Raw genomic sequence first — 26,310 nt, forward strand, 5'->3', positions numbered from 1 at the left:
TGGACTGCTAGGAAAACAAACAGATTTGTCCTGGAAAGGGTTAACCTGGGTGGCTCCTTGGAGGCAAGGATTCTCAGGCTCTGTCTAGCATACTTTGGACATGTTGTGAGGAGAAACCGGTCCTTGGAGAGGGACATCATGCTTGGGAGGGTGGAGGGACAGCGCAGGAGAGGAAGGCCCTATATGAGGTCGGTTGATTCAGTGACTGGGATAATTGGTATGGGAGTGTCAGAGACAGTGTGATTGGCACAGGACAGAGCAGAGTTTAGGGCTGTTGTACACAGGGTCGCTATGAGTCGCAGGCGACTTGACGGCACATAACAACAACAAACAACACCTTGACATAGTGGAGATAGACACTGCACAAACATATATATCTGTGTACTTACATATGTATACAATATGTGGGAGCTCTAGTGGCCTTGCTGCAAGAAGCTGTGTTGCAATTCTGAAGGTGTTCTGTTCGAATCCATCAGCTGCTCCAAGGGAGAAGGATGAGCAGTCTCCTCCCGTGTGATTAACTGCCTTGGAAAACCCATCAGAAGGTCAACTATGAGTCAGATCCAGCTCGATGGTACACAATGACAACATATAATATGTACACATGCATAATTGTACATATAATAAAATATGTGTACACTTGATCTAGAGTTGAGATAGGAATCTTTCAGTAAATGCATCCTTCTTTTGAAGCAAGGATTTTGAAGCTCTGTATCACATGCTTTGAGCATGTTTCAAGAGTGCTTGGAGAAGGACATTAGAGAAGGACATCATGCTTGGAGTGGTGGAAGAAGGTCAGTGCAGGACAGGAAAACCTTGGCTGAAATGGATTGACACAGTAACTGGGGTAACGGAGGTATGTGTGTCATAGACAGTGAAATTGGCTCATAGGGTTGCTATGAGTAGCAATGTCTCCGTAACAAAACAACAAAAAACAACATCAAGAGACTATGATAGTTGTTATCCAACTATCTAATGAAGGAAAATCAGAAGAGTTTTTGGAGGGGGAAAAAAAAATCATTTTTAGCCAAGGATTTAAAGGGGCTGTTTGCTGGTATAAGTTGGTAAAGTTCTTCCCTCCTTGCTAGTGTGAAATCTCTGTGGCAGAAAGTAGGTTGACATGTTTAAAGAACTGAAAGAGTTTTGAGGATGAATTGTGGTGAGAACAAAGAGCTCTGCACAGATTAGGAGGAAGTACAGAAAGATAAAAACTGTGTTACTGTTTTAACGTTATAACATGTAGCACAACTTTCAATCTTTAGCTTAAGCAAAATAGAGAACAGCTGACAGGTTTCAAGAATGAATATTATACATTGGTACATGGATTTCTAAAGATTTGTTTTTAGTTTATTGTGGGAAATGAATTCAAGGGAGATAATATCAGGCTTTGGGAGAAATTTTTTAAAAAATATTTATTTTATATTAGTTTGCATACAAAATTTGTATATATTGTGTTTCACACTTTCCTTTATTCATATAGTGTTTTATACAATCATTCCCATACATATACATATACTTCCATATATACATTTTATAAAATTAATCACTATTGAACTATGTCCACAATTACCCCTTCTTTTCAGGTCTCTTCTGGATCTTTCCCATTTCCTTTACCGGCTCCCTCCACCCATCAAATCTTGTGATCCTGGGATTTCCCTCTTACTAACCTCATGGTCTTACGTATTATTTATCCCTATTAGACCGAGTTAGCTCACTCAGTATAATGCTCTACAGTCTCTCCCATGTTTGTTCTATTTTTTTTTAATTGTTACTCCTGAGTGCTGTGTAGTATTCCAGTGTGGGAATGTATCACAATTTCTTAATCCATTAGACTGTGGTTAGACTTTGGGCTGTTTCCATGTTTTTTGCAATTGTGAATAATGCTACTATGGACATTGATGTACAAATTTCTGTTTATGTCTCAGTTCTAATTTCCTCTGGGTATATTCCTAACAGTGGGATAGCTGGGTTGTATGAAATTTCTATATTTCATTTTTTGAGGAAACACCAAACTCTCTTCTAGAGGGGTTCTAGCATTTTATGATCCCACCAACAGTGTGTGAGAGTTCTAAACTCTCCACATCCTCTCCAACATTTATTTCTTGCTGCCTGTTCAACTTTGCTACAGCTACAGTGGTGAGATAGTATCTCATTGTGGTTTTAATATGTACCTATCTTATTGCCAGTGATTTTGAACATTTCCTCATGTGTCTTTTAGCCATCTAAATATCTTCCTCAGTAAAAATTCTTTTCATGTATTTGCTCATATTGTAATTGGCTTATCAGCCTTTTTCTTGTGGAGGCACAGTAGAATTCTGTAAACATATATTACAAGACTCTAGTCTGAGATGTTACTGTCAATCTTTTTCCCAGTCAGCAGGTTTTCTTTTCCAACTGTTGGAAAAAGTTTTGATGCACACAGAGACTTAATCCTTAGAAGGTTATGAAGAGAACTTTTAAGGATATTATTTTAGCAGAGAAAGTATGACATTATTGTGTCTTAGTCTAGGAAAATTATAAGGAATACAGAAGAAAATACAAAGATTTGAAAAATACCTCAGGAGTTTGATTTCTAGACCTTTGAAACTGATTGAAAATGAGGGTTAAAGGAGAAGAAGGAATTCCTTAAATGAGTGACTGAGTGAATTACTATGCCATCTACTGAGATGATAATCACTGGATGTGAAAGAAAATATTATAGTAAGTATGAATAGTTTGAATTTTGATGTGGTTGAAAAGTCTAAGAAAGATCCAAATGGGAAAATAGCTATGGATATATAGTTATGATACTAAAAGAAAGAGTTAAAAACAAAGAGAAAAAAGTAGAAGTCCTTATCAGATAAATAATAATTGCTGCTATTTGCCATCAAGTTGATTCTGACTCATGATGATGTTTTCAACATTATGACTTTTTTGATGTGCATTTTCAGGCCTAAAACCACACTGACTTCCCCTGTAGCAGTGCCTGGAAATACCTACTATTATATACATCAATCAGAGCAGAACCACTTCTGGAAGTTTATTCTGCCTCATTTGTTTGAAGGTGACCTCTGTTGTGAAGTTAATTTAATCAGTGATGGGGTCAAAAGAGCAGAGTCTTCATTAAACTTGAAAATCAACTCTTAGAACTCTCCTTTAAGATTTGGAGATAAAATACAGACAAAGACAGTTTTCATATTATTCAAGAATTGGTTTGCATTTTTGTATTACTCTCACTATAACCAAAGATGAAGAAATGGAGAATTTTTACTGAGAATACAAAAGTTGGGGGGAAAAAGGAAGAACTGATAGTTGGAAAGTATGGCCATGTTAACAAAAACTAGGCAAGAGATTAAGTGATAGAATTTTGTAGAATTAATGATTTATTCAGTGTTAATGCCTTAAAAACCTCATAAATGGCAACTATGCCTATATATTTTTTCCTCTGATAAAATGCACAGGCATAATATTGACTATAATTTTGGTAAGAGATAGTAGAAAAGCTCAGTATTAACAGTCAAAACAAGACCAAGGGCTGACTGTGGAATAGATTATTAAATACTCATACATGTTCAAACTGAAGCTAAGGGAAATGAAAACAAGTTCATTAGGACCAAAATACAACCTTCAGTTTATCTCACCTGAATTTAAAAACTATCTGAAGAAGAGATTTGATGCATTAAGCAAAGACCAGACAGGTTATGACATCAAGGACATCATTCATGAAGAAAGAAAGGATCATTAAAAATGTGGAGAAGAAAGAAAAAAAATCATTGAAAAGACAGAGAAGAAAGAAAAGAAGAAAATGGATGTCATAAAGGATGTCAGAAAAGACTCTGAAACTTGTTATTCAATGTAAGGAAAATGAAGCAGAAGAAATGATGAGGTAGCGTAGCTGAGCAGATTTCAAAGGGCAGCTAAGATGACAAATCAAAGTATTATAATTACATGTGCAAAGAGATTGAGTTGGAAAATTGAAAGGGAAGGGCACACTTGTAATTTCTAAAGTTGAAAGAACTAAAAAAAATCAATTTGAGCATCAAATTGCATTACTGAAGAATTCTATGGGCGAAATAATAAATAAAACATTAAAAGAAGATAAAAGGAATACGCAATCACTTACCAAAAAGAACTGATTGACTTGAACCATTTCAGAAAATTTCATATGATCATGAAGCAATGGTAATGAAAGAAGTTCAAGCTGCACTTGACATTAGCAAAAGAGAGAGAGAGAAGAGAAAGAAGAAAGAAAAAGAAGAAAGGAAAAAAGAAAGAAAGAAAGCCCACAGGAATTGATGGAGTACCACCTGAGGTGTTTCATGAAACAGATAAAGCCTTAGACTTGCTAACTAGCCGATGCCAAGAAATTTGGAAGATAGTTACCTGGTCATATTTGTTCCCATTCCCACAAACAGTGATCTAACAGAATGTGGGAATTATTGAACAATATAATTTATATCACGTGCAAATAAAACTTAGTGATGGTTATTTAATAATGACTGGAATTGTATATTGACAAGTAATTGCCAGAAATTCAAGCTGGATTCAGAAGAGGCCATAGAATGAGGGATAGAAATTTTGATCATTAGTGAAAACGCAAGATGCTTGCTTTTTATTTAATTGATTATACAAAGGAACTTGACTATGTGGATCTAATACATTATGGATAGCATTTTGATTAATGGAAATTTCAGTATTAATGGTACTTATGTAAAACTGTATATAGGCCAAGAGGTAATTCCAACAGATCAAGGTTCTACTACATGGTTTAAAATCAGCAAAGATGTGTGTTAGGGTTGAATCCTTTTTTCATACTTATTCAATGTGTTTTCTGAGCTAATAATTCAAGGCACTTGACTATATAAAGAATTTGCCACCAACATTGGAGGAAGATTAAAAAGATGTGTTATGCAGATAGCAACATCATTGCTTGCAGAGAGTAGACTTGTAGTGTTTACTTAAGAAAAACAGACTGTAGCCTTCAATATGGATTAATCTCAGCATCAAGACACTAAAAAAATTCTCATGATTGGGCTAATGGGCTACATAATGATAGATGGAGAAAAGATTTACAATTGTCAAGTGTTTCATTTGCTTGTATCCACAATCAACATAATAGAAGCAGTTACAAAATCAAAAGACATACTGCACTTCCACATCACCCAACTTTTTTTATGATTTTTATAAATTAATCACAATCACATTAGTCAATGGTAATTAATGCTCTACAACCAAAAGTCTAGGAAATGATTGTATGAAAAATAGTCACTTAAGATTTGCAATCATTCACTCAAAATAAAAAATAATTTAACAGATAAGCTGGGTGAAAGGAAAGGTAATATGCTATAAGGAGTTGATTAGAAATTATAATTAATTGCATTACATTAATCAACAGTAATTAAATATATAAAATAAAATGTACATTAATGATTCAATGAATTAAGAATTACATTGTTATAATACAAAATATGTATGAATGAAAAAGTATGATTTGTAAGCTCTCAAAACCAAAATTTAAAAATAGAAGATATGTTGCACTGGGAAAAGCTACTGGCAAGGATCTCTTTAAAGTACAAAATGTCCCCCAAACCAATTAAGGTTGTCTTATATTTTTCCATTCTATTTTTTATTGTTTCAAATTTATCTTAAAATCAGCCAATAAGGAAAATGGAAGAATTAATATCTATGAATTGTAGTACAGTGAAGAATATTGACTATCCCATATCCTTCCAAAATAATACAGAAATCTGTCTTGGAGGAAGTGTAAGCAAAGGACTCCTTAGAAGTAAGGATAGTATTCTGTCAGGAGGCACTAAGGCTTAGAAAAAGACATCATGCAGAGAAGATACCAGGTTGGGAAAAGAGAAGTGCCTTAATAAAATGGATTGATACAGTGACTGTAACATTGAGTTCTAGAATGTGGAGATCTTGAGCATGGTGCACGATAGGGAAACGTTTTGATTTGTTGTTAATATGTTTGTAGTTGACCTGAAGATGCCTAACAACCAATAACAACTATACTATGATGTTGATTCTGCTAGTGGCTGTATGGAACCCATGACTCATCTCAATATGTGAAAGGTATCATACAGTGCCTCATCTCTAAATTAAAAAAAACATAATTGAACTTTAGGACTGGGACCATTATTATCAACCCGGCAGATATAAGAATTAGAAATGAATTCTTACTTACATTTGTGTGACATAATTTAGAGCTAGAAGAAACTGAAAAAATTGTTAGAAAAATACAAACTATCCAAACTTACTCAAAAATGAAGAAATATCTTCATAGACCAAAACAAAGTAAAGATAGAAATAATTAAAAAAAATTTCCATAATGACAGCCCAGAACCAAATGAATCCACTGTAGTATTCCATCAAAGGTTTAAAGAATGAAACTCCCCTAGGGAAATATCCCTGCATTTAGTGATCTCTGCAATTGTGGGGACACTAAGAACTAGACAGAACAATAGTTTAGAACAGGAAGTTATAAGCCAAGAAAAGACTCATTTTCACAGCTGGTCCACTGACCTGTGAGAAAGAGAGCTCGTTTGAAATCCACCTGGTCTCACAACACTTAGCCATTCCACAAAGGAGAACAATAGAGTGTGGAAGAGGGGACTACAATAAAGTGAGATTCCTGCAGGGCTGCACTGCAGATCAGAGAGAACCTGAAAGACATTAGGAAGGCAAATTTTCCCAGCAAGGACTTCTGGTAGAGTGAGTGATCCACCTCACAGAACTGGTGAGTAATCAATAACACTGTGAAGATAAGAACTATCAACAGTTTATGCAGACAAAACAGAAACAGCCTAACACTTATTAAGAAAAAGTCACATAATGTCAAGAAAGCAGCAGGCAGCTTCAAACACTGTGAAAATTATGTCCTTTCAAAAAAAAAAAAAGCAGAGAATATTGCAGACCCAGTGAATACCCCAGAATCCAAACAGCTATGGAAGAAGATTCATATGATAAAACAAACAATGAAAGCCAGAAAGAAAAAGAATACCCTAGATGCAGAGAACCAGAAGAAATATTGATGCAGAGTTATTCGAAGAGCTAAAATAGAAGGTGCAAATGATAGAAGCAAAAGTGGAAGCAATTAAGTGAATGAATACTCCAGAACCAGGACACCAGAAGAAATAATATTGATGAGGAGGAACTCGAATGGCTATGGAAGAAAATGCAAAAGATGGAAGAAAGAATTAAAATTATAAATAAAGAGATATAAAAACTTAATAAACCATCACAAGACAGAAATGGTACAGCCAACACAATACTGACACTAACAGAAATGGAAGAAAACATAATCCAGAATATTAAGACTGAAATAACGGAAGTGTCCAACATGCTGAAAGGAAAAAAAAAAAGTAGAACAGAAGAAATGGAGCAGAGAACCAGTGAGCTGAAAGACAAAACCTAAATGGAAACATACTAGAAGAAAAATTAGAGATGAGACATAAAGAAAATATTAGAATCATGTGGTATAACATCCAAAGGAACAACATACCTATAAATTCCAGGATATGAGAAGGACAGGGAAATCACTAAGAAAATTGTGAAAGATGTACTAGAAGAAAAGTTACTAGGTATTGTGAAGAATGGAGAAATCCACATTCAAGAAACACAGTGAACACTAAATAGACTAGATCTGAAAAGAAAAACATCAAGACACATCATAGTTAAATTCTACAAAATAAAAGATAAGGATAGAGTACTAAAAGAAGCACAAGAAAAACAAAGAATGTTGAAAGTGGGAAAAAAAGTATTGCCAAATGAGGGTCCTTTCCTAGCAAAGCTGTTGATGAAAGATGACAAGAAAATGAGATCCTTTGCAGAAAAATAAGAACTTAAGGAATTTTTGAAAACAAGACCAAATCTACAAAAATTTTACGTGAATTCCTTCACACAGAGACACCGAATGAAAGTCGATGATAGTAACCAGAAACAAAAGAAGAAACACAACACGATGGCAATGATAAAACCTGGCCTTTCAATAATCACACTTAATTGACTAAATGCACCAATTAAGAGAAAGAGAGTAGCAGTGTGGATAAAAAAAAAAAAAGTCCATCAGTATGTTGTCTACAAGAGAGAAATTTAAGAAATGTGGAGAAAGATAGACTAAAAATTAATGGCTGGAAAAAAAAATATACCAAGCAAATCACATCCACAAAAAAAACAAGAGTGGCAATACCAATCTCTGACAGAGTAGACTTCAGGATGAAACCCACTATAAAAGATAAGGGCCTTGTCCATCATTACCCTTTCTTTTCACTCATATCCTTCCCATTTCCTTTCTCCCTCTTTCCACCCACAAAACTGTGCAACCCTGGGATTAGTTTTATAAAATAGAATGCATGAGAATAATTGTGTAAAACACACTACAAATGAAGAATTGTGTAAAACACACTATGAATGAAGAATAGTGTGAAACAATCATACAAACTTTATAAGCAAAGTAATAAAAAATTAAAAAAGATAAAGAAGGACACTATGTAATGAATAAGGTCACAGTAGAGCAATGATGTCAGTCTGGACGCAAAGGTATACCTGACTCAGGCCTTCACATTATTTACTATGCTCCAGAGCATAGAGCATTCACCAAAGATGACAGAAGAATTAATGCCTTTGAGTTAATGTGCCAGAAAAGAGTATTGATCATACCATGGACTACCAGGAAAACTAACAGCTCTGACCTAGAGAAGATGAAACCAAGCTACTCATTGGAGGCAAGGATTTGAAGCTCCATCTCAAATATTTTGGATATGTAGCAAGGAGGGACCAGTCTTTGGAGAAGGATATAATGCTTGGAAGAATTGAGGGACAGTGTATGAGAGAAAAATCCTGGATGAGACAGATTGACACAATAACTGGGGTAATGAGGGTAGGTGTAACGAAATGAGATTGGCTCAGGATAGATTAAGAGTTGAGAGCCAATATTCTGCCCTATTTGGTCTTACTTTGCCTAGGTAGTCAGCAAAAAAAAAAAAAAAAAGAAAAAAAGATCATCTTTGGTTTGACTAGTTAAACTGAACATTTGCTTATGTCAGCAATGTTTTTCTCTTCTACTTCTATGGACATAATGTTAGAAGATAATAAGATGTAACCAAGATCTTTTCTATCCCTGATTTTACTTTTATGATTATGATAAATTTGAGAATAATAGATCAAATTTACAAGATGCCAAATGATGTCTGTCTCTTTTCCATTAAAAAAAACTACAGCCCCCCCCCAAAAGAGTTCAGAGCTATTGTGCATAGGATTACTATGAGTTATAGATCTACTCCACAGTACATAACAGCAACAACAACAGCAACATTTCACTGCTAGGAATATACCCCAAGAAAATTAGAATTGAGGTACAAATGGAGATTTGGACACCAATTATCATAGCAGCATTATTCAGTATTGTAAGAACATGGACACAACCCAAATGTCTAACCACAACCAAATGGATTGAGAAATTGTGGTATAGTCTTATGATGTAATCTTATGCAGCACTCAAAAACAATGAATTAAAAAATACTACATAACTCGAGAGACTAGAAAGCATTATGCTGAGCGAACTAACCCAATTTCTTATGGACAAATACTGTTATAAGACCATTATTGTAAATACAGGATATAACTAGTAAAATGTATAGGGGTCCAAGGAGAGAAGGAGTGAGAGCAGAGGGGTGAGAATAGCCATGGAGGAAATCACAAGCTTGCACAACTTGGTGGGTGGAAGGACAAGGAAAAGATAATGGGAAAGATTTAGCAGGCATCTGAAAAGGCAGAGTAATAATTGTCATAGTCCAATGTAATTATATAAAACATAGTGTATGAAATGAATGTATGAAACATACTGTTAGTGAAGGAAAGTGTGAAGCACACACAACGAAACCCCAAACCCCACCAGAAAACCACTACGCACATAAATGAAACACAATGTATATGAATAGTTAAATGAGTATCAATAAAAATAGGAGGATGAATATCAATGAATATCAATAAAATTAGCTTAAAGGATTAACAGAAATTATTCCTGAGTTGATTGAAAGTGCAAGAAGAAAGAACATTTTCCAATTAATTTGAGACAAGTGTTACTAGATACGAAAATCAGATAGACACAAGAAAAAGAAATAGTTCTTATTGAGAGATAGAAATCCTCAACAAAATAGTTGCAAACTGAATTGAACAACGTGCAAAATAATCATAAACCATGACCAAGGGTACATTATTCCAGGAAAACAAAGTTGATTCAAAGTTTGAAAAATCAATCAATTTCATACACCATACTACAAAAATACTTGACAAACACTACATGATAATCACAGGGACCAAGGAAAACATTTGAGAAAAACCAAAATCGTGTCACAACAGAAGTACATAAAAATCTAGGAATTGAAAAGAAATTCCTTAACACTATGAACATGTCTGAGAAACCCAAATTCATATGTAATATTGAAAGGTTGAAAGATTTGTGCCCATGAAGGTGAGTTTTATCTATCAAGTTGGTCTGATCCTTATGCCCAATTATATATGTGTTTGTGTTCCTGTGAAAGAATTTTAAAAATATAGTTAACATCTGCAGTCAATTGACTTCAAACACAATAGATTACTTTGATAATGTGAACCTCAGCCAATTGGTCAGAAGTTTTTTGACCCGAAACCTGAAATTTCTAGAAGAATAATTGTATAACTGCAATCTTCTAACTATCTTGCCTAAGTTTCCAGTTTGTTAGCTTACCCTTCAGATTTCAGATTTCATAGATTCTACAATTTAATGAACCAATTTCTTGAAATAAATATTAGGTATACTTTATATATTTAGATGTATACATATGTTGTTGTTATGTGCCGTTAAGTCGCTTGTGACTCATAGCGACCCTATGTACAAGAGCCCTAAACCCTGCTCTGTCTTGTGCCAATCTCACTGCCTCTGACACACCTATCCTGATTATCCCAGTCACTGAATCAATCCACCTCCTAGAGGGCCTTCCCCTCCTGTGCTGTCCCTCCACCCTCCCAAGCATGATGTCCCTCTCCAAGTACTTGCCCATCCTTGCAACATGTCCAAAGTATGTCAGACGAAATCTCAGAATCCTTGCCTCCAAGGAGCAGCTTCGTTTAATTCTCTCCAGGATGAAGCTGTTTGTTTTTCTTAGCAGTCTATGGTACATATAATACTCTTCTCCAGCATATACATATATGTGCATATTAAATCCACAAGCTCTTTTTAGTTTGTTCACATCAATACACTTGACCTCATTTCACTTTAGGTGTGTGTGCAGTTAATATTTTAGCTCAAGGGGTTAAAAAAGGGTCTAACTATTTGGATGGTTAGTTAAAACATGTGGGTGACACTCACTGAAGTTGAAAGGTCAGTACTTGCTTGGTGTACCACAGTGTGAAGTATCCACGGGCTTAGGGAGATTTAATGCTTTTGTGAATGTAAGACTTGCTAATCTATCTTGGGAAAGTCAGATGACATAGCTTTATTCTCTTTTAGATATAAGTGTGTAAGTGGAGACCAAACACTATTGAAGTACTTTGTGGTTACCAGATATTCTTAAATGATGTGGGGAAATCTTTATGACAAATTTTTGTGAAGGAATGTGTTAAAGACAAAGTGGGAATGGTTTTTATAATAGTGAAATAAAAGCAGTCATTAAAACAACTTCATTCTCATGTATTTATGACTGAATGATCAAGTTATCAGTTCCAAGCATATTTACAATTTACAAAAAGACAACCCACTTTGAAAATGACCATAGATTGAACTGACATTTATTTTTTACTTAGAGATATAAAAGTTATTCTATACTTTCAAATAAACAAACTCAACAACAAATATTCTTGGGGTTGGCTGGTCAGATCTTCAGTTTCTATTTTTGCTGGCCTCTTTTTGTTTGCCATTTCTTTTTTTTTTTTTCCTTCTGTGTGTAAACCTGTATATGTCTTTATTTTTTTGTTTGCCATTTCTTTAATGAATTTCACTTTGTGTTAGGAATTATACCTAAAGAGAACAAGGCCAAAAAGAGGGCAAATGAAGTTTTTCAACTTTTCTACTTATGTAGGATGAAAAAAGGCTAATAATTAATAGAAATATTGTTGATGTTGTTTAACATCAAGTTGGAATTGACCTATAGCTGGTCCTCTTGCGGATTTTCAAAGGTGGATTCAAATGCTGTGCCTTTGCAATGACAGCACAATTCCTTATCTCTGAGCTAAGGATGGCAAGAAGAATTGATGTCTTTGAGTTTTGATACTGGAGAAGAGTATTAAAGATTCCATTGACTGCCAAGAGAACAAACATATCTGCCTTAGAGAAATAAAATTTCTCCTAGTAATCAAGGACTTTGAAACTCTATCTCACATATTTTGGGCATGTTTCCAGGAGGAGCCTGTCCTTGGAAAAGGACAGTATGGCAGAGGAAGAACCTGGATAAGAGGGATTGACACAGTCACCATGACAATGTGGTCATTTGTGTCAGAGATGGGGAGGTTGGCTCAGGATAGGGCCAAGAACCATTGTTCATAGGGTCACTATGAGTTAGAGTTGACTTTATGGCACATGTGGAGTTTATCTTTCAATATGGCTTTCCTAACCACTGAATTTTACTATCTCAAATGTATGGATGGGAATATGAATAAGGCTTGTTAGACTATCCATGAGAGGATTGACTATCTTAACATTCCACAAGAGGATTGGCTTGTCTCATCTGTCAATAAATTGATAAGAAGCAGCAGCAGCAGAGAATGTAGGATGCCCTTCAAGACCAGATATTCTTGTTCTATCTACACTTAGGGCAGCAGCATCCATAGCCAAAACAGAGAATCAGAGCAACCTGACATGAGTCGGAGCTGTCTGCTAACCACCCCACCCCCAGCACCCTCCCACTCCCACGCTGTCCAACCCCACACTGACAGGAACAGCGCTAAGCCAAGAGTCTTTGCCCAAGTTTGTTGGACTATTTGGTGGAGGTGATCCAGTATTGGCATGACTGAGAACTTTGTAAAACTGGTCTAAAGCCATAAGGCTCAAGGTTGAGGTGCCTTTGTGCACATTTTGGAAGCTGTCCTGACTGTATTCTGCTGCTAATCTGGATAATAACGTTTTGACTTCCCCAATATGGTTCTGGGTGGTATATGAGCCATCACATCGAATTTTGGTATAGCAAAGCAGTAAGATTCATGATGAGATGAGTAGAAGAAAGAGGTGTGGAAATGTGTAGGACATGTCTAACCTCATGAGAGTTGATTTAGTGTTCCTGATGCTGTTGACAGGAACAGTTCCCACTGTAAAATCTGTGAGGTCAAACATGGCTGTCCCCATATGGCCCTTGCTCTTTTTTACAGCACATAATAACAACAAGAAGCCATCAGAGCTCTCTTCATTAGAGATGGAAAGAAGTTATTCAATGATGGTCATTATGTGGGCCTTGAATATCTGTGACCAAATCAGAGAAATTACTAAGATGTAGGCAATTCTTTCAGCTATCTGTTCACTGAAAATGATAATTAATGTTGTTGTTAGGTGCCCCAAATATGAGTATGACTCACAGTAACCCTATGAACAACAAATCTGTCTTAGCCTTTGATATCCTATCTTTCTCTAGCATGTTGTTATTGAGTGCTGTCGAGTTGAGTATGACTCATAGTGACTCTATGAACAAAAGATCTGAACCCTGCTTTGTCCTTTGCAATCCTTACACTTCTTGACATGCAAGAGCCCATTATGGCAGTCATCTCATCAATCCACGTGGTCTTCCTTTCCTTCACTGACCCTTCACCCTTCCCAATAACATGTCCTTCTCCAAAGAATAGACCCTCCTAGCTACATGCCCAAAGTATGTGAGGTGAAGCCTCATCATTCTTGCCTCCAAGGAGCACTCTGTCTGTACCCTCTCCAAGACATATTTATTTGTTCTCTTGGTCGTCCATGGGGTGTTCAGTGCTCATCTCCAACACCACAGCTCAAAGGCATCAATTCTTCTGTCATCCTTATTCACTGTCCAGCTCTCAGATGCGTAGCAAGAAAAACATCCTATCTTCTCTAGCATAGTAATGTTGCCAGTAAGATTCACTTAAAATATTGAGCTTTTCTCAACTCAAATTTATTGGATTGGTTAAGAAAGAAGCAAACGCTATAAATAGCATTGTAATTTGAAAGACCACTACCTGATTCTATTAGGTAAATGAAAGGCGATATTTGCACTTTCACTTCCTTCTACACCTTCAGCCTTAGTATTAATAGAATTTAAAGTGTAATAATCCAGGCATCAAAAAATTCTAAAGTAAATCACAGTGAGATCAATTGGTTTGGCATCCTCAGATTTTGCTTTATGCTTGTTCATGTGTCCACATTGCAGGCCTGCATAGAAATGCCTGTTTTTAGTGAAACGGGCAGATAGAAGTGCTATCGATTGGGCTCTTTCTGTCATTGACTATGTAGAAAACCTGCCACATCTCCAAGTACTAAATAATATTGACAGGGACATTCTATTTTATTTTTTTTTCTCTTTTGTCCAAAACATTTGTCACTGAATCACACCATCTGTTTTTTAAAAGCTCTGGCACATTCTAGAGCCATTGAAACCATCCTTCTTGACCTTGAAATTTAGTTCCTTGTAACAAGGAAGAAGACACTAGATTTTTAATATAACCAGAATCTTCACAAATCTTCTCTGCTTGGGAATTCTCAGTTTATTATTATTGATGATAACGTTTATAGAGTTTGCTGTAGGCTATATCTTACTCAAGCTAAGTTCACAGAAATCTAAAATCCTAAAACTGAGAACTAATTTTTATCTTTTAATTTGTGTATATTTGATTTATCTGTCATTGTAGTAATAACTGTTCAAAGCATGTATGCAATTTAATCAGCATCTATCACTTCAGTAGCTGCTGTTTTAAACATAATCTGTGCTACTGTTTTTCTCATGTAAATAGCACCAAATTAATTTTAGCTGTAATTGTATTAAGTTTATCTCATATATACTTTATTTTTTATGCTAATAAGATACTTATCTTTCATTCTTATTTCATGAATAAAGGCAAGCAATATATTAATTGTAACAGCAACATAAATCTGTACATATTGTAAAAGTTTATACCAGGGAAAGGGCTAAGATATTTTTATTCTATGAGAGTGTTTAAAAGTCACTATAAAAGGAGCACAGGTCAGAGAAACACATCAAGGTAGAGATTATAGAAATCTGAGGAAAGCAATGCATAATCAAAATACCTGCCAGAATGTGAGGCTACCATCCACCTTGCACTGATTATATTTATTAGATTTAGAACAGATGTAGAAGCTCATGATGAAAGAAATAGTGTTATCTATAGCATCTACAAATACATACCACAACAAAATGAGTGAAAAGAAATTAGTGTTCTTACGATATTACACCATATTTTGATCTTCCTCTAAATAGTTCAAAACATTACATCATGGAGTCAGCTCTTAATCTGTGACTCCCCAGAGTTGAATTTAGTGCTTATTGATAAACTGCTTAATATTAGGTAACAAGAAAACCATTTGATTTCATGCATTAAAATGAGTGGTTTAAAATGATGCTGCTTAGTATCCTTTCCAGGTTGAAATTCTAGTAATTTTGAAAATTTCTATCATCTCGCTGACCTACTGGTCAGGACAAGAGAGATATTATTTTACTCATCCTATGTTAGGGGAGGCAAGTAGAAAGTAATACTTTTGCTTACATGATACAGGGTTATGAAAAAGACCAAGTTTCCCACTTTCGGATCTAGTTAAGTTTACTAGGTTGCTTTGCCTCACATATAAGTAGAACAAAAGCTTTAAAAGCAGGATGGGGACCTCTCAGACACTAATATAGAGCAGTTAAATATAGCCTTAAAATGCACCTTGACAAACACAGAAGACTTTACAAAAACCCAGAAAAATGAGACAGTCCCATCAAGCCCAGGAACTAATAAGTCTCATTGTAATAGCATATTTAACAACTACAGCTGCTTCTTGTGATAAACTGCATTATGCTTAGAGAAGCAGTAGATGTGGTTTTAAAAATCAGTGAAAATTGGCAAAAATTTCTTTTGTATGAGAAAAACCATTGCAGCCCCCTTTGTTATATGTTTATAGTTTCCCACTGACAACCAAGTTTTCATAGAGACTTAAATACAATCTGGAAATCAAACACAGGATTGGATCCATAATACTGACATTTTGTCTTAAATAATTATGCTTGGTAAACTTCCATTGTGTCTTCTGGGGGAGAAACACTGAGATTTTTCTATGTTCCTAAAGCAGCATCAATATGTGAGGAAAATGGAGCTCTTTCGAGAACAACACAAACTTGGGATATGTTAGTTAGTGATAACATCAGCTTCTCATTTTCTATGTATTAGAAACACCACAAAAGCTAACTCTATAGCACTTTGCTAGGTAATTAAACAATGTGTAACACTGGCATAATGAGTAAAATGTTTCTCCTTTCGTTCATTTCACTTTAAGGTACATTGTATGTAAATAAGTAAGATTAATTAAATTGTGATTCACTTCATTTCTGATCTTGATTGTCCAAAACTGGAGTGAGTTTCTCCATGAACAAATGTTTTTCCAAGCAATCTTAGAGTCCTAAAGAAGAGTCAGCTATTAGTCGGTTCTGATTCAACAGCAGTGAATTTTGTTTTATATCAAAGAAAGGTGATCCAAGAGAGGACAGCAATTATATACTATCATTAATATCACAGGCATATAAGCTTTTGCTAAAAATAATTCAAGCATGGTTTCAACAGGAAAATTACAGGGAACTGCCAGAAACTAAATCTAGATTTAGAACAGGAAGTGGAATGTGAGGTATTTAAGCTAATGTCAGATAGATATTATTTAAAAGCAGAGACTACCAGAAAGATATTTACTTGCATTTTACTGACTATGCTATGTTAAGACATTCTTAAGTGTGGACCATAATGATTCATGCTTACCATTTGAACATTGGAAATTCAAGAACACTTACTTGTGCTCACGTGGAGAATGTACATTAATAAAACAGCAGTCATTCAGATAGAACAAAGATACAGAATGGCTTAAAATCAGGAAAATATGTCTCAAGGTTGTATCCTATTACCACACTTATTCAGTGTGTGTGTGTGTGTGTGTATGTGTGTGTGTATATATATAATTTTTTTACATCAAGAACATAAATATTCTCACAACTAGCAAGCAATATCATGCAATATGGTGTAAAACTGTCAGGATTTCATCTTACTTGGACACAATTAATGTCTGTTATGAAAAAAGTCAAGAAATCAGCAGATGTATTGAACAAATCTTCTGAGAAATTCCTCTTAAAAGTGTTAAAAAGATATTGTTTTTTCCTTTATAAAAATTAATTTTAATGAAAGTTTACAGAGACGTAGGATTTTCATTCATTCTTTGTTGCCCTTTTCTCCCTGTCCCGCATAACCCCACCAATTCACTCTTCTCCTTAAAAGTAAAAGGAAAACTTTCATTGTTATGTAGTCCCTCCCACCCCCCAAAGTCCACTCCACTGTGCAGCCTTCATTCTAGACTCCTTTGAAGACTTACAGGGAGACTGATCCAAGTCATAGAATTTTCAGTCACATCATACGCATGCAAAATGTAGTTAATGAAAAGAGAGAATATTCAAATTGTGGTATTGTCAATAAATTTTAACTATAGAGTGGCCTATCAGAAGAATAACTGTTGCAAACCAGACGCAGAAAGAAAGCAGAGACACGGGGAAATTAATTCAGAAAAAGAGGGAAGGCTGAGGCAGAAGTCCTCTCACAGGTTAGCACTGTGAAAAGGCTCCTTTCTTAGTCTCCCTATGGTTTTTATTTAGTTTAAGCCATTTTCTTAAAAAAAAATTCAATCTCCTGAGACTATTATTTTCCTTATACTTAGGTGTTGCCAACATAACAATGAGTAAGCTTAAACTAAGACCAAAGTTCAGACAGGACATCCCTTCAGGTGGGAGGCTGGGCAGAATTCTCTGTTTGCAGAGGGCATCCAGTATCTCCTCCAGGGGTTGGGTGGAATTCTCTGTTTGCAGAGAGTGCTCAGTCCTGTCTGGACTCTGATCTCAGCTGTGACCCGGCTGTCACTATGCCGGGGGAAACCACAAATGATTAAATCTTTCCTTGAAGAATGATCTCAAGACACGTTATAAGGAGAAATAATCCCTAAGAAGGACATCATTCTCAGTAAAATAAAAGGCCAGTCATAAAAGAGATAGACCATTCACGGGATGGGTCAACACAGTTACTAAAACAATGGACTCAAATAGAATAATGATTGAGAAGATGGTGCGGGGCTGGAACAGTGTTTTATTTCATTGTTTGTAACATTGCCACGAGTTGAGAACGACTCACTGGCACTTAACAATAACTGTACAAATAATTGGACTGAATTTACCAGATAAAATCCTTAGATCTAGAGTTCCCAAGTTACCTTCACATAGTCTTAGAATTTCTCTAATTTAAAGAGAATATATTAGTTTCTCCTTTCGTTGCTTCTTTCCTGAAAAAAGTAATCATTAGTAACTAGGAAAAAAGAAAACGTGTTTCTTTTTTAAATATATTTTTATTTTAAATTGATTTTAATGAAAGTTTACAGAGAAAACTTGTTTCTTCAGTTAAAATATTTTAAAATAATATCTCACATTTTAGTGATCAATTATTATTAAAATTTTATTGCTACTAGGTAAGATCTTTCTCTTAAACAATTTCTGAAGGCCATTGCTAATCAAGATTGATGCCAATCAATTTAATTTAGTGTTTTTATTACTCTTGCAGTTATTGAAAGAAATTCCACCCATAATTTTTATATGAAGGTATGATAAATGAAGATCTGAATATAATTTATGTGCCTTTGGTCAATGCAAAAAACTTTGATGTTGTCACTCTCTTAAGTCATCCACTTTCCTTTTCAGTATGAATTTAACTGTTGTTGCTATTAAGTGCTGACCAGTTGACTGCAACTCATAGCAACCCTATGAACAAGAGGTTAGAACTTTGTCCTATCCTGGGTCAACATCATGTTCTCTTCCATGTTTAGGCCCATGGTTGTAGTTACTGTGTCAGTTCATTTCACTGAAGATCTTCCTCTTTTTCTCTGACCTTGTATGTTTCTCCATATAAGGTCTTTTTCTAGGGACTGGCCCCTCCTGACAATATGATCAAAGTATGTGAGTTAAAGATTCACATCTTTGCCTGTAAGGAACACTCTGGTTGCATTTCTTACAAGAGAGATGTGTTGGTTCTTTTGTCAGGCTGTGGTATACTTACTACTCTTTACCAGCATTATAATACAAAGACAATTTCAAATTTGATTCTTAGGTCATACTTAGTCATTTTCCAACTTATAGATGCATAGGAAGCAATCGAAAATACTGTGACTTGGATCAGATATGCTAAGGTCTTTAAACTGACATCATTACCCTTTTGCATTTTAATGAAGTCCCTAACAGCAGATTTTTTCAACATAATATGTATTTGCATATTTTAACTGCTGCTACCATAACTGCATGCCATAATCCAAAGTGCTGAAGAACAATGACAGTCTGGAGACTAAGTTACACCTGATCCAGGCCATGGTCTTTGCAATTACCTCAATTATCTCATCAGAGAGCAGGACAATGACTAAGGATGATAGAATAACTGAATTATGGTGCTGGAGAAGAGTCTTGAACATATCAGGGACCACTAAGAAAACAAATATGTCTGTTCTGGTGAAGGTGAATGAACCTTTCTCTATTCTGAGCCAGTCTCGTAATCTATGACACGTTCGAGCCTATTGTTGTTATAGTTAGTGTATCAATCCATCTCATTGAGGGTCTTCCTCTTTTGTGCTGACCCTCCATCTTTCCAAACATGATATCTTTCTCTAAGGACTAGTCCCTTCTGAAAACATGTCCAAAGTAGTGAGATGTAATTCACTCTCTTTGCCTCCAAGGAACACCCTGGTTTCACTTTTCTCCAGGGCACACCTCTTGGTCATTTATGGATGTTCAGTTCTCTTCTCAAACTTCACAACTCAAAAGCATCAATTCTTCTGTAATCCTTAGTCATTGTCCAACTTTTAAATGCATAGCAAGTAATTGAAAAGACCATGGTTTGGATCAGGGGCAGTCCTTAAATTGACATTGTTGCTCTTTAGTACTCTAGAGTGGACCTTGACAGTAGAATTTTCCAGTGCAACTTTTCTTTTGATCTTTTGACTGCTCGTACCAAGGATGTTGATTGTGGATTGTTAATTGTGAATTGTTGACAACTTCAATTATTTTCTCCACCTATCATGATGTTTTCCATTGCCTTGGTGGTGAAGATTTTTGTCCTTGTTTTTCCCCTTGATATTGAGATACAATCCATATTAAAGGTAGTAGTTCTTCATTTTCTGCCACAAGCATTTCAAGGCCTCAAATTCAGTGAGCATGCTTTTGTCATTTATAAACAATTTTTTCCCAGCTGAAACAAAAAATATTTTCCCTCTCAACTGCAACTTGATTTACCTATTTTCTGCACACACTATAACATTTGGTATGAAGAGATAGGAGGGAGAAATTCTATAAAAATAGTTGTTGTTATGTGCCGTCAAGTTACTTGTGACTCATAGTGACTCTATATATAAGAGCCCTAAACCCTGATCTATCCCGTGCCAACATTATTGTCTTTGACACGCTTACCCCCATTGCCTCAGTGATTGAATCAATCCATCTCATTGAAGGTCTTCTTCTCTTGCACTGTTCTTCCACCTTCCCAAGGATGATGCAACTCTCCAAGGATCAATCCCTCCTTGTAACCTATCTGACCTATGTCAAACGAAGCTTCAGAATCCTTGTCTCCAAGGAATAGCCTGGTTTCACTTTCTCCAGATGAACCATTTGTTCTCTTAGCAGTCCGTGGTATATTCAACATTCTTCTCCAGCACCACAGCTCACAGGCATCAATTCTCTTCCTAACATTCTTAGTCATTATCCAACTCTCTGACACATAGGAAGCAATTGCAAAGACTATGGGGCTAGATCAGGTGCACCTTAGTCTCCTGAATGATATGATGTGTCCCTGACAGCCAACTTTCCCAATGCAATTCATCTCTGGATTTCCTGACTGCTGTTACCAAGAGTGTTGATTATGGAGCCAAGCAAGCAGAAACTGTTAATAATCTCAATCTCGTCACCATCCATAATGATGCTGCCAATTGGCTTGATAAAAAATAATATTTTTCAGACCACATCACAAAAATAAATTTCATTTGCTTCAGTTTCATTTCATGTTGCTTAAACAGATGAATTTCCATGTTTTTTAGTTTGAATAATGTTTGTTGACCTAATTTCTACTCCAGAATAAAATACTGAAGGAACTTTGTGTGATAATTCTGCTTTGAGAATACTGAGAGAGTTTGCCACTATAAGCAATGTGTAAAGCATGAGGCAAATAGACAAAAGAGAAAAACCAGTCAATATGGAAAATGTAGACTTCTTCCAGCTCTCCCACAAAGTTTCCTTAGAGTGTAGATGTAGTCTTTCTACACAAACTAGCAAAACATATAAAACAAAATTGTAAAAAGGAAATGCCAATTTTAATTAAAATTTTAAGCTTATGTTTCCTATATATAATAGAAAATTTTAAAATCACAAGTAAGTAAAAAAGAACTAAATTTATCTTTAATTCCACTGTTGTTAGACGGCTTTGAATCAACACCAAGTCGTAGCACCTCCATATACAATGGAAGAAAACGTGTCTGGTGTTGCTCTGTTTCACACTCATTGCAATGTTAGAACTCATTGTTACAGACACTGTATCAATCCATTTTATTGAGTGCTTTCCTGTGTCAGGTTTTGTTTTTTTCTTTCAAGTCTCTACATTACGTAGTATGATGTCCTTTTCAAGGAATGAACTCCTTCTAACCATGTGATGAAAGAATATTCAACAAAATTTCATTATCTTTACTTCTAAGGAAAATTCTGAATATGTTTCTTCTAAGACAAATATGTTCATTCTACCTACAGGCCATGACACATTCAATATACTTCTTTAGTAGCATAGTTTAGATATATCAATTCTTATTTGATCTTCTTTCCTTTTTAATCTAGCTTTTCCATACTATTGTGGTGATTCAAACACCATGGCTTATGTCAGGTGCACCTTAGTCTTCTGAGTGAAAGAAAGCTTTAGATTTTGTCTCTTCTCTCCCACCCCCAACATTTTATTGAGGACTTTTGAAGTAGATTTGCTGAATGTAGTGCAAATTTTTCTTTCTTGGTCTTTGTTAAATAACTGGTAGTTTTGTGTGTTGGTCTTTGTTAAATAACTGGTATTTTGATTTCTTGATCTTTGTTAAGTAACTAGTAATTTCACTTCACAGAAGTGTCTGAGTCAACTGTATCTCTGTATTTCTCAGAGTTAATACACTTTGAATGATTTGAAGAATAACCCTTCTCTTTAATCATATACCTATACACATTGATGAATATCCATACTAATACTTTTTCTGTAGAATCTAAAATTAGAAACACTTTCAACAGCATAGACTGAAACTGGATGTTGGTGACCATTACAGAAAATGAATTATTTACAGATAAGACTCAGATAATGCAGAGCTGTTACTGGAACTACTGAATAGAAATTTTGACTTCTGAAAGTCTTCCAGCATTGGTGAATTAGGAATAAAGCTAGACTTAGGAAAAAAGTAAAAGCGAATTCCGTCTTATGACCTACTCGTCCAAAACAATAGCATTAAAAGTTAGCAATTACTGGACTTACTTTGGAGACTTAAATATTGTTCTTGTTTTATATTCATTCTATAAGCAATGAAGTTGTACAAGAATATAAAAAATCCATTTTGTTCCATTACAGGAATCAAAGGAGTAGATTTTTTTAAAATTTACCTTTATTTATATTTATTGTCATCTCAGGTGGGCATACTCTGTAGCAAGTTTTGCAGCTAATTCAAGTCCATGAGTCATTGGTGGTTCAAATAGAAGCTGCACTGCAATCCCAGAGGTACGTGGTACACACACACACACACACACACACACGCACACACACACTCGACCCGAGTTTCTTTGGGAGAAAGATGAGTAGTCTCCACCTGTTATGATTTACAGTCTTAGTAACAAATAGAGGGTCAATGATTATGAATAAAAATAAACTCAAAAGTAGTGCTTTTGAAAAAAAATTATTCTGATAAATACTATTAGAGAAAATGCAACACTATTGGTACCCTCCCAGAAAGTACTTGAACTGCTCTAATTGTGTGTGTGTGTGTGTGTGTGTGTGTGTGTGTGTGTGTGTGTCTGTATTCATGAGAGTAAATTCTAGTTAAATAATACTTTGCTAAATATTTCTGTAATTAACTTAGGAATAATAACTTACTAAATATATCGTGCTTCTGTAAGGTTACAACCTATAAAATTCTATGAAGTATTTCTACCCTGATATACATGAGGTCTTCATGATTTGGACTCAGCTTGAAGGCAATGGATTTGGCTTTTAGAAAATGGCAAAACTAAAAAAAATAAATTAAGAGGTAATATAATCTTTTAATTTAATAAAATTAAGTTTTAAATGCATAAAAAATTATACCTGAGTTGTACACAGAAGAACATTTTAACATTTTGAGGAACTTCTTTCTTGATTGAATTATGGACATGAATGTTTTTATTCTATCAAAAAAATTTCTATTTAATATTGCTCCACAACTTTTTTCCCTAGGCCCACTAAATTGGTTATTGTTAAATAGTGTATGTTAGTACCAGGATTTACTTTAGAAAAAATTTGCACTTATTACTAGGAACTTGGACTTTTCTAATGACACAATTGATTGCATTTCAATATAGGCATAAAAAAATTGTGACTTTCTATTAAGGATGAGTAGGTGATCTTAAGTCATATGATCCTAGGAATATGGTCTTTTCCTTTCCCATAAAATCTTAAATGTGAGTCCTGAAATGAGCTGAGTACCACACGTATTATTCACTTTTTGTATGATAAATGTCTTACAGATATAAAAGAAGATAACACATTTGAAGAAATTAACCAGGTAAGTGTTTGAAATAATTAAATACTCAAATTTAATTATAATAAAAGAATTGTTGATATATTAGCAAATATATTTAAATTAATTTTAAATTTAATTATAATGAAATAGTTAAAGAGGTTTCAGACTCTGACTGAAGTGACCACAAGGCAGACTGGAATTTGGTTTCTAGGCTTAGTTCTCCATCTACCTAACTATGAAATTTTGAACAGGTGCTACAATTGTTTACACCTAGATTTTCACAGCTGGGAAATGGTAAGTTTTAACTAACTTGGTAGTTTTCTAAAGTTACTCTTAGTTTTTAAAGAGTAGAAATTTTTTTTTCCTAAATACAAAATTTTATTTGACTCCATAAAATGGAACATAAAAGTGGAACCATGCTCCTTAAAGCAGTTGGTTTGGGGGACCAGCGATGCTGCTGTCTTGGCCTTACTCCATTGTTCTACATATCTCTCTTTTTTATTTTTTAATAATTTTAATGAGTATTTACAGAGATTTTGGATTTCCATTCATTCATTGTTGCACTTCTCTCCCCGCCCAGCCCTCCCCCCGACCCAACCAGTTTGCTCCTCTCTTTCAAAAGTAATAGAAACACTCCCTCCCTGAGACACAATCCCCGCACACCCCTCTTGCCACCCCAAGTACATTCCACTTGGGGGAGAACTCTAGTAGCCCTAATCCACAACATAAACAGTCTTCAAAGTATCCTGAAAAATCTACAACCAGAAGATAAAATCGATGAATGGGACCTTCTAAGAATCAAATTCCTATGCACATCCAAAAACTTCTCCAAAAGGGAAAAAATGGAAGCCACAGACTGGGAAAAAGGATTTGGTAATGACATGTCAGATAAGGGACTTATATCTAGAATTTATAAAATACTTGAGCACCACAACAAGATAAAGGTAAATAATCCAATAGATAAATGGGCACAGGATATGAACAGACACTTCACCAAAAAAGACATTCAGATGGCCAACAAGCACATGAAGAAATGTTCAAAATCCCTAGCTCGAAGAGAGGTGCAAATCAAAACAACTATGAGATATCATCGCACCCCAGTCAGAATAGCAAAATTTAAGAGAACAGCAAGCAACAAATGCTGGCGAGGTTGTGGAGAAACTGGAACCCTTATTCACTGTTGGTGGGAGTGTAAAATGGTGCAACCACTGTGGAAGGCGGTATGGTGCTTTCTCAAAAATTACAAATAGAGATACCATTTGACCCAGCAATTCCACTACTGGGAATCTATCCCAAAGATACCATAACTGACATCCAAGCAGATATATGCACACCCATGTTTATCACGGCTCTGTTCACAATAGCAAGGAGTTGGAAACAACCCAGCTGCCCATCAACAAATGAATGAATAGAGAAGCTGTGGTATATTCACACAATGGAATACTACGCTGCATTGAAAAACAAGGAGCTCATGCAATATTATTCAAAATGGGTGACCCTGGAGGACATTATGCTGAGTGAAATATCTCAGTCGCAAAAGGGCAAATATTGCATGGTGCCACTGTTGTAAAATGGGACTGATATCAGGGTTGGGGTAAAACTGAGAAAAACTGGATAAATTGTGTATACTGCACTGAAACAGATGAGGGATTGAATAGTTTAAAAGTGATTTATGCTATTTCTATTGTCTGTTTTTTCTCTCACCTCTGTGTCTCTCTGTGTCTATTCTGCTGTTTCAAAATTCAGAGTGACAGTTTTGTGGGAAGTATATTTTATAACTAATGAACTTGGATATGTGAATTAAAAAAAAAGTGATGTATGATAGGTTATTATGGTTATCACAAGAGTCCACAATTAAGGTTGCATAGTGTTCTACATATCTCTTGTAGGATTGTTTGGGTGAGATAATTCTATCTGATCATTCCCTTTAATGCAACTAGAATAAGGTGATATGCATTCAAACAGGCTGACTCATTCTCTGGTTGAGTTAGGCTTTCAGGGTTTAGGCAGAGAGTTTGTTAAAAATTAACATGGGCTGATTTTTCAGTGGAAACTTTCAGGGTTTCAAAATATTTCTTCTTTTTTGCTAGAACTAACAATGAATTTATACATCCTAACATTAACACAGCTCTTTGGCGCTCCCCGCAAAGGACTGCCTATTGTTGTTGTTGTTGTTGTTAAGTGCCGATGAGATGAGTCGTTTGTGACTCATAGCGACACTATGTACAACAGCTCTAATCCGTGCTCTATCCTCTGCCAATCTCATTGCCTCTGACACACCCATCCCGATTACCCCAGTCACTGAATCAATCCACCTCATAGAGGGTCTTCCCCTCCTG

This window comes from Elephantulus edwardii, unplaced genomic scaffold (assembly GCF_000299155.1).
Source record: "Elephantulus edwardii isolate Elephantulus edwardi_28Jun2011 unplaced genomic scaffold, EleEdw1.0 scaffold00199, whole genome shotgun sequence".
NCBI classification, from domain to species: Eukaryota; Metazoa; Chordata; class Mammalia; order Macroscelidea; family Macroscelididae; genus Elephantulus; species Elephantulus edwardii.